This window comes from Salmo trutta, chromosome 31 (genome assembly GCF_901001165.1).
Source record: "Salmo trutta chromosome 31, fSalTru1.1, whole genome shotgun sequence".
Classification (NCBI taxonomy): Eukaryota; Metazoa; Chordata; class Actinopteri; order Salmoniformes; family Salmonidae; genus Salmo; species Salmo trutta.
This window is the reverse complement of record NC_042987.1, coordinates 38,534,627-38,544,526: the sequence shown is the minus strand read 5'-3', so window position 1 is coordinate 38,544,526 and position 9,900 is coordinate 38,534,627. Positions and strand designations below refer to the sequence as shown.

Here is a 9,900-nt window from a genome sequence, read left to right as displayed (position 1 = left end):
AAGGCTGTGAAAACAAAACAACATTCACACAGTGGCAGAAATAAAATCAATTACACGTTTGTTTCATCACAAATCCGGAGAGTAAAATCTGTCTGGTGAAGAATACACAGCAATTATTAACAAACAGTTACATGACCTACAGCATGTTCAAGCAAGTTCATGTTTTCTTCAGTTCACTAAAACAACTAGTGATTTAGAACCACAGAGTTACCTCCAGTCAGCACAGAGACAACAGGAGCCCTGCCTCCACTATTCCAGCACCATTTAAAACTTCACCGTTTAAACATCATCCAATCAACAAGGCTATAATACCAGTGAAAACAAAACTTAAAGATACCAAAAAACTATTTAGTCCAATCAATGTTGTCAAATATCATGTGGCTGTTGGTAGCCTGGTGGTTAGAGTGTTAGGGCCAGTAACCAGAAGGTTCCTGGATCAAATCCCTGAGTTGACAAGGTAAAAATCTGTCCTTCTGAGCAAGGCAGTTTAACCCACTGTTCCCTGGGTGCTGTGCAGCACCAGCAGCTCTCTGATTCAGAGAGAAATAGCTTTTTGACTACATGGGGACTAACAAAAGTTCTAAAGTTGGTCAAATTGTTTGTTTGCTATTCTTATGAGACTTCTGGTCCCCACAAGAATAGTTAAACACATCCACACCATTGAGATACCTAGTCAGTTGAAATGTGTCTGCTGCATTTAAGGTTAGAATGAAGTCAATAAGGGTTAGAGTCAGAAGTTAACATTTACATTTACATTTAAGTCATTTAGCAGACGCTCTTATCCAGAGCTACTTACAAATTGGTGTATTCACCTATAATATCCAGTAGAACAACCACTTTACAATAGTGCATCTAAATCTGTTAAGTTTAGGGTTAAGGATACATTTTCGGGTTAAGGTTAGGATTAGGGTAAGAGTACAGGTTAGGGGTTAGGGAAAATAGGATTTTGAATGGGACTGAATTGTATGTCCCCTCAAGGTTAGCTGTACAAGACTGTGTGTGTGTGTGTGTGTGTGTGTGTGTGTGTGTGTGTGTGTGTGTGTGTGTGTGTGTGCAAGTAAAAACTAAAATGTGGGACTCACCTTACTTGGAGTCTCCAATGCCATCCTCCTTTCTTTCATGTTGGCAAACCGGTCTATGGCTCTGTCATACAGTACGTTTTTAGTTTTTGTTGTCCTAGGCTACCTAGCTAAAATGCTTACTAGCCTGACTTACTCGCATGGGCAACAATGAACCAGCTATGTTAGCTAGCTAGTTACAGCTAAGCTACATATTGAACTAAAATCATCACAGGCCAATGGCACAATATATTAATTTATGGTGAGATCAGAATCACCATCATAATCATTTGCCTGTAGCGAGAATTAAGTCAAAACCACCAGTCCAAATCTCCATTCATATCTTATGAAAGGACCGATTTAGCAAGCTAGCTAACGCAGGAAATCAACACAAACAGACCAGAAACTGACACGTTTTTCCAGACAATTACGTTTTGCGTTGGATATGATTTGATTGGCGGCAACATGTCATACTCTTTTAGTCCAGACAGCATCAGATACACGGGCTACACATACAGAGACAGAGGGGCGCTGTTTCCCCCACTCGGATGATTTCTCCCGTGAGATTCAGCCACTTGCGAATTGAAGGGAAATTATGAAAACACAGGAAGATGAAAGAAATTATTTTATGATTTGTATTTTTTTTTTTTTTTATTGGTCAAATATTTGGGGAAGCCTGACTTCCATGAATACATGCAACTGTACCTACTGTAAAATATGATGGCAGATCTTTGATGTTATGGGGCTATTTTGCTACCAAGTACCAGGACATTTTAGCCCAAAACCTGGTTGTCTCTGCCAAGAGGCTGAAACTTGGCCACAAGTGGATCTTTCAGAGAGACAATGACCGCAAGCCCACACACAAATCTACAAAGAACTGCATTGAAAACATATTGGTTTGAATTGAAAAAAAGGCGCAGAACGAAGGATATCAAAGGATCTGGAAAGATTCTGTATGGAGGAATGGTCTAAGATCCCTCCCAATGTGTGCTCCAATCTCATAAAACATTTTAGAAAAAGGTGAAGTGTTGTTATCCTTACAAAGGAAGGATGCACAAAGTATTGAAAACAGGTGTGCCAATAATTAAGAAACCTATCTATTTTAGATTATTTTTTTTTTAAATGTATTACTTGTTAAACAAAATATTTTTCTCTGTATTAGTATAATATAATGTTGCATACAATATAGCTCAGTATTTCAATGATTTATGTTAGTATTTTTTGTTCATCTTTAGAAAGGGTGTGACTATGTGTCAATTTCATCCTCATGCCTTGTCTGCAAGACATGTTTTTGAGTGACAATAATTAACACAAGATCAGTCAATCTATTTTCATTTTACACAAGAGCATTGTGAGAACACACCAGTATTTAGTGGTAATTAGCCAAGTTCAAGCCTACTATCCTACAGATATTCATTCTAATTCAAAATCATTGTTAAAATAAGAATGGCTATATTAACGTATGCCAATAATATTGTTGAGCCAGGAAAAGTAGCCTAGAGCCATGCGCTTGACTGCCTCCAATTCCACTAGGTCTATAAGATGCCATTTGAAACAAGCTTCAGGACATTGTTTCACGACCGGCAGTTAGATTTTTCTCCAACTTTCCCCCCCCTAGTATGCGGAATCGTCTCGGTCTGCTTCTCGCTGCAGCTGTGACTTCTCAATGGAGATCATTGTAGCGACAACACGTAGTTGGAGCTAGGGAGCTGAGCAGCACAGTTATTGCAATCACGTTGAACGCGCCGCTGTCTGTGGCAGTGGCATCGTCCGGACTGAGAGAGAGAGAGAGAGACATCAAACGACAAGTAGTGGTAAGGGGAGGTTTATAAGATGTTACAGCGCGGCTTTCTCAACACTTCAACTGTGGCAGTGCCTTTACAATGTGTTGGATTGTTTTTTGGAGCATTGGCTATGTGATTGCGGGTTCCTTTTGAGTGCGTTCCAGAGAGGAAAAGGTATGAACCGCTATTCACTTTCTATGTTAATTAACTGTCCAAGGGTGTGATTTTAAATTCTAGTGAATTTCTTTAACACAAATGTTCTGTATGCACAAAAAAAAATGTGTTTCTTCAAAACTCTGACTGCATATGTATATTTTCTCAGCCGAAATTGCCCTCAATAAATCTGGAAGAATAAAACAAATTGGAATATTTTCAAATCCGAAAATATCTGTTTTGCCTTGCCTATTTCTCTATAAAGGTGTGTAAACTGACAGTGATGTTTGTTACATGGGTTTTATATTTTTATATGATAGTGAGGCCTCTAATGATTATTTTAAAAAAGCATCGTTGATTCATGAATTAGCATTCTGTATAACATAAAGCTGTATAATTATGGGTACGGTTTAAACTGCGACTCATGTCAATTTTGTATTGGTTTAAACTTTGATGTATATTAACCGAGTTACTATTTAACATTACTTTTTGGACGAATGGGAACTATCATTAATAATACTTAAACTGAAAATGTATCTAAGCTACCTTTATCGGTACACTTTTGAGTGACACTTTGGGTTTCATAATAAATATAGGCAGACATATGTCAGATAATTGGAGAAGGTTAAGTCTTTCCGATATGAAATGACACAGTATCTCTCGGTATCCAACGTCTCTTGCGTCGTTCATCAGTCGAGACAATGATAGTGCGGTCTGAACAACGGAACTGGCCCTCCAGGTCCAGCGTGTAGGGCCTCTTTTGTCCACTGCGTGGCGTCGTGGATGGTAGTAGCCAATAGTTTAGTAGGCAATGCAAACGTATTTTCACGATTTCACTTATCTCATAAAAATATAGCAATAATACCACGTTTTGGAGCTTATTCGGTAGTGTTTACTTGATTTAAGTAGAATCCTGTTTTAAAAAAAATATTGTTATAAGTATCATTTATATTCCTAAAACATAAATTGAAAATTATACTGTTGCTGCTTCCTGTTGTCATGGATTTTTGATTTACAGTTTAGTGTCAAAAAAACTGTTTTTAATGTATAAATTCATAATCAATATGCTGAAATAGGTCGTGATATTTTGATTATTTGTTTTCAGATGACTTGTATTTTGCTAAATTAGTACCTAGATGATAAACTGCACAGCACCAACATTTGCCAAGCCTCCTATTAATTAGCTGTAGTCAGTAGCATGTGCAAATGAATCACTCACGTCGATATTGTATTCAAATCAATGAAACTGGGACAATAACAGCAGCCAGATGTACCATTTGCTCTCTTCTAAAATACATACATTCCACAGACATTCTTATCCAGGGCGATTTACACTAGCAATCAGGGTTAAGTGCCTTGCTCAAGGGAATATTGGCAGATTTTTTTTTTAACTAGTCATGTCGGAGATACAAACCAGCGACCTTTTGGTTACCGGCCCAACGCTCGTAACCGCTAGGCTACAAACCACACAAAAAAACTTGGGTAAACTACAAATACCTGTCGATTAGATGATAGATGGCCAATACAAAATAGGAAACACAACACTTTTTTTGCCTGGATAATTTCAAAGAATCGTCACCTCACAGGTAGTTCCACATAGTGACATAGTTTGCCTTTTTCATAGCTGACTGTCAAATCTGTGTATTTGTTTGTGACCAGCAACTTTTATGCAGAAAGTGCTCTGAATTATTTGTGCTGTTCAAATTTGAAAATGACAACTGCTTTCTTCCATAGGGTGGCGCACAATTGGCCCAGCATCTTCCAGGTTAGGCTGGTGTAGGCCGTCATTGTAATTAAGAATTTGTTCTTGCCTAGTTAAATAAAGGTTCAAATTTATAAATGATAATAAAAAATAAATAAACGAACATGCAGACCAAACCGGCGTCCGAGTGCGTGCCACCGTGCTCAAGTTGATTTTATCTATTGCTCACCAGACACATTCCTGACACACAGGTTAAAATACCAAAAGCAACTGTGAACCAACTATATTCATTTGGGGACAGGTTGAAACACACATGAAACATTCATGGACATTTAGCTAGCTTGCTGTTGCTAGCTAATTTGTCCTGGGAGATAAACATTGGGTTGTTATGTTACCTGAAATGCGTATGGTCATGGACATTTAGCTAGCTTGCTGTTGCTAGCTAATTTGTCCTGGGAGATAAACATTGGATTGTTATTTCACCTGAAATTAATACGGTCCTTTTTACTGGATCTTTGTAGAATGTTTGACCCATTTTTGAGTCACACAGAATCCTGTGTTCTCTACTACAACAATTCATCCACAAATGACAGGGGAAACCTAGTTAGTTTTTAGTTAGTTTTCTTTGATAAAATCTCGCCTCGTGAATGTTTCTTCTTTGCAGATTTTATATGGCGGTTGGAAACCTACTTTAGGATGCATTACCGCCACCACCTGGACTGGAGTGTGGAACGTGTTCATCTTTCTAACATCCAAGTGTGTATGTGTACATTTATTTTGCAACGGCTCCCTCACTCAACGCGGCCGGTTTGGTCAGCATGTTAGTCCTACGATGGACAGGGGTGTATGATAAAACCAATGGTACCAAACCAAAGATATTTGTCAGTTTAAAGCAAAAAGATGTGTAATTCCACTCAATTGTATGTGGTGAAATTGCAAGCTTGTTTATTAAGGTAGTAAGACTAACTTTTTACATTAGTGAAATTAGCGCAATATAAAATAATTTTATTGCAAAATAATTCTACATTTCAGTTTATTAAGATAATACGATATGTTGCCCACTTAAATCTGTTTCTCACTCATTTAACCATTTGGAGAGTTAAAAAAAAAAACAATTCAGTCGGGCAGTCTAGACTAGAACCTCCATACTGTCCGCTGAAAGTTCAACGTCCCTTGTTGTAGCAACATGTGAGCTATAGCTTCAGGTCGCAATTGTAAATTAGAACTTGTTCTCAACTTGCCTACCTGGTTAAATAAAGGTGAAATAAATAAATAAAATAGGCCTATATCCCATGGTTATTCGATTTAAGTCATCTGATTGTAACATTTTTGGGCGGGAATGCAAAGTCAACATTTTATGTTTTGAAGAACATATACTGCTCAAAAAAATAAAGGGAACACTTAAACAACACATCCTAGATCTGAATGAAAGAAATAATCTTATTAAATACTTTTTTCTTTACATAGTTGAATGTGCTGACAACAAAATCACACAAAAATAATCAATGGAAATCCAATTTATCAACCCATGGAGGTCTGGATTTGGAGTCACACTCAACATTAAAGTGGAAAACCACATTACAGGCTGATCCAACTTTGATGAAATGTCCTTAAAACAAGTCAAAATGAGGCTCAGTAGTGTGTGTGGCCTCCACGTGCCTGTATGACCTCCCAACAACGCCTGGGCATGCTCCTGATGAGGTGGCAGATGGTCTCCTGAGGGATATCCTCCCAGACCTGGACTAAAGCATCCGCCAACTCCTGGACAGTCTGTGCAACGTGGCGTTGGTGGATGGAGTGAGACATGATGTCCCAGATGTGCTCAATGGGATTCAGGTCTGGGGAACGGGCGGGCCAGTCCATAGCATCAATGCCTTCCTCTTGCAGGAACTGCTGACACACTCCAGCCACATGAGGTCTAGCATTGTCTTGCATTAGGAGGAACCCAGGACCAACCGCACCAGCATATGGTCTCACAAGGGGTCTGAGGATCTCATCTCGGTACCTAATGGCAGTCAGGCTACCTCTGGCGAGCACATGGAGGGCTGTGCGGCCCCCCAAAGAAATGCCACTCCACACCATGACTGACCCACCGCCAAACCGGTCATGCTGGAGGATGTTGCAGGCAGCAGAACGTTCTCCACGGCGTCTCCAGACTCTATCACGTCTGTCATGTGTTCAGTGTGAACCTGCTTTCATCTGTGAAGAGCACAGGGCGCCAGTGGCGAGTTTGCCAATCTTGGTGTTCTATGGCAAATGCCAAACGTCCTGCACGGTGTTGGGCTGTAAGCACAAACACCACCTGTGGACGTCGGGCCCTCATACCACCCTCATGGAGTCTGTTTCTGACCGTTTGAGCAGACACATGCACATTTGTGGCCTGCTGGAGGTCATTTTGCAGGGCTCTGGCAGTGCTTCTCCTGCTCCTCCTTGCACAAAGGCGGAGGTAGCGGTCCTGCTGCTGGGTTATTGCCCTCCTACGGCCTCCTCCACATCTCCTGATGTACTGGCCTGTCTCCTGGTAGCGCCTCCATGCTCTGGACACTACACTGACAGACACAGCAAACCTTCTTGCCACAGCTCGCATTGATGTGCCATCCTGGATGAGCTGCACTACCTGAGCCACTTGTGTGGGTTGTAGACTCCGTCTCATGCTACCACTAGAGTGAAAGCACCGCCAGCATTCAAAAGTGACCAAAACATCAGCCAGGAAGCATAGGAACTGAGAAGTGGTCTGTGGTCCCCACCTGCAGAACCACTCCTTTATTGGGGGTGTCTTGCTTATTGCCTATAATTTCCACCTGTTGTCTATTCCATTTGCACAACAGCATGTGAAATTTATTGTCAATCAGTGTTGCTTCCTAAGTGGACAATTTGATTTCACAGAAGTGTGATTGACTTTGAGCAGTGTATATTAAATGTACGATATATTATGTAGGCCTATGCCAACAAATTGAGATGTCTAAGAAGTTGAATCAAAATATATCTTTCTTTAACAATTGAAGACAATATTTTTTTCGAAAATATATTAGGCTGCAATGTATCTTAAAGGTGTTTCTTTCTAAACAGATTGTTGTTGTTTTATTTCTTTGTTAACGTTGGCCTATAAGGTTATGTATTGACGCTACTGTGCACACCTGTTTATTATTCTGGCTGAGCTTGAACAACAAGACATGATTGAGGATGATGGTGTAGACCTTGTTTTTGCCCGGTGGTAGGGACATGATAAGCGATCACGACGGAGGCACTGCTTCACATGTTGATTATGTCCCTATACCGCCCTAATGTCCTAGTAGAGATGCTAATATGGTGTGTGTGTGTGTGTGTGTGTGTGTGTGTGTGTGTGTGCGCCTTATTCCTTACAAAAAAAGATTGCAGTTTTGAAACTGCAGTAAAAGTGCAGTAACTGCAGTCAACTGTGGTATTTTGGACCAAGTGATTGCAGTGTACTAGTTATACTGCACTGTAACTGCAGTTACACTGCAACATTTCTGCAGTAAAAAAAAAAACGGTGTTATTTTGGATGCAGTATTTTCAGCCTACTGCAGTGCACTGCAATTATATTGCACACTGACTGCAATCTTTTTTCGTAAGGGATGTCTTGCAGAAAAGATATAGGCCTATGATAAATAAACAAGTAGAATCACGTTGCTCCTGGAATTAAATCAACAGGCTCATCATTTCTATGTTGTTTTTAATAACTTACCTCTGTGCTGGCATGTAGCCTATGATTCTTCAGGGTGTGCTTTGATTAGTTCATGTGTTAAATAAGAAGCACATCAAGTGGCTAGCGGCATACCCAAAGTGCAAAATGACTAGGTTATATTTATGGTGTTGGTTAATAGTGCCCCTCAGAAAAAGCTAGAAGGTGATGGGGTGATGTTTTATGTTGTCATTATTTTTGAGAGATGGTTTGATATATATTTATTAAAGCTTTTGTAAGAGTCGATCAGAAATAGGTTAATTAATGGGTTAGGGCGGCTTCGGGTTTGCATCATCCTGCCTATGTCTCCAAACTGTTTCTCAACCACACGCATGTTAACTTCTGCCTCAGTCTCTCTCTACCACAATAAAGAGCTGCAAATTGAGTCGGCTGGCGATAATAATGAGGCCATATGTTACCAGTCACTGCCCGCGCTGTGCTTGATGTCCAGATGCCAGGAGCGGCGGGCACTCTCTGCGTTTGAGCGTTCTGTCCCCAGCGGAGACTGCGGTCGTTCCCACAGCAGGGGCATGTGCTCTAGAAGCCTGTGTTTGCACGTCGCTTCGAGGCAGCTCTCTTTCTCTAGCGAATGAGTTGAGGAGAGATAGAGAAGAAGGGGAGCTACGGCACAGTAGTGGGAGAGGGGAAGGAGGGGTTGATGTGGAGGGATGGTGATGGTGCAAGCGCTCAAATTGCACACTGTTTAAGTGCGCTCTCCTCTGGCTCTGTGGATTTTACAGTTACTAGTCACGGCAGGAAGCGCACGCTTGCCGCCTGTGCAACTCATGTCAGATGGCACGAGAGTCTAATGAGACTTCATCATCCTGTCTCAGTCCATTTGGGCGAGCCGCAGAAAAACTGTGTCCGTCGTGCAGTGCCAATACCGACAGAGGGCATATTTCCGGACAAGGATGAAAAATAAGTGGGGGAGAGAGAAAGGGGAAACGGGGGAGAGAAACATACACACACACACAGAGAGAGAGAGAGAAAAGGGTTGGCATGTCTGCTTTGAGCTATAGAACAATTTGCCCTGTGAGAGTGAGGCAGGGATCTTGGCCTGGAGGACCCATGGTGCCCTGGTGTGCACTGTGTACATATCAGGGAGGAGAGAGGATTATTGTGTGTGTGTGTGTGTGTGTGTGTGTGTGTGTGTGTGTGTGTGTGTGTGTGTGTGTGTGTGGGGGGGGGGGGGCTGATGGGGGTGTTGGACACTCGTTGGCAAATGTTTGGGAGGGGTCTAGTGAGACCCAGCTGCTGAATAAAAGATAAACGTACTGCTAGGTTGCATCCCAAATTGCACCCTATTCGCTATATAGTGCTCCACTTTAGACCAGGGCCCATAGGACTGGGATTCAATCCGATCACGCTTTGTCTGCTTTTTATAGGCACTGTTTCCACGTTCGCAGACACCACATTCATGGTAAAAGCTGCATATATCGCCTCAATCGGAAATAACATTTATTAAATGGTGCATAGCCGACAAAGCGCGATCAGACTGAA

At 41.3% G+C, this 9,900-nt stretch overlaps 1 protein-coding gene across 1 annotated transcript in view; it reads left to right on the top strand.

Moving 5' to 3' along the window:
- The first annotated feature begins 2,731 nt into the window (after positions 1–2,731).
- LOC115170178 (cadherin-7) overlaps positions 2,732–9,900 on the top strand; it is a 122,043-nt gene continuing 114,874 nt past the window's right edge. The window contains exon 1 of the mRNA XM_029726542.1: positions 2,732–3,016. The gene's annotated coding sequence lies outside the window, so the exon portion shown is untranslated. The remainder of the gene's footprint in view (positions 3,017–9,900) is intronic.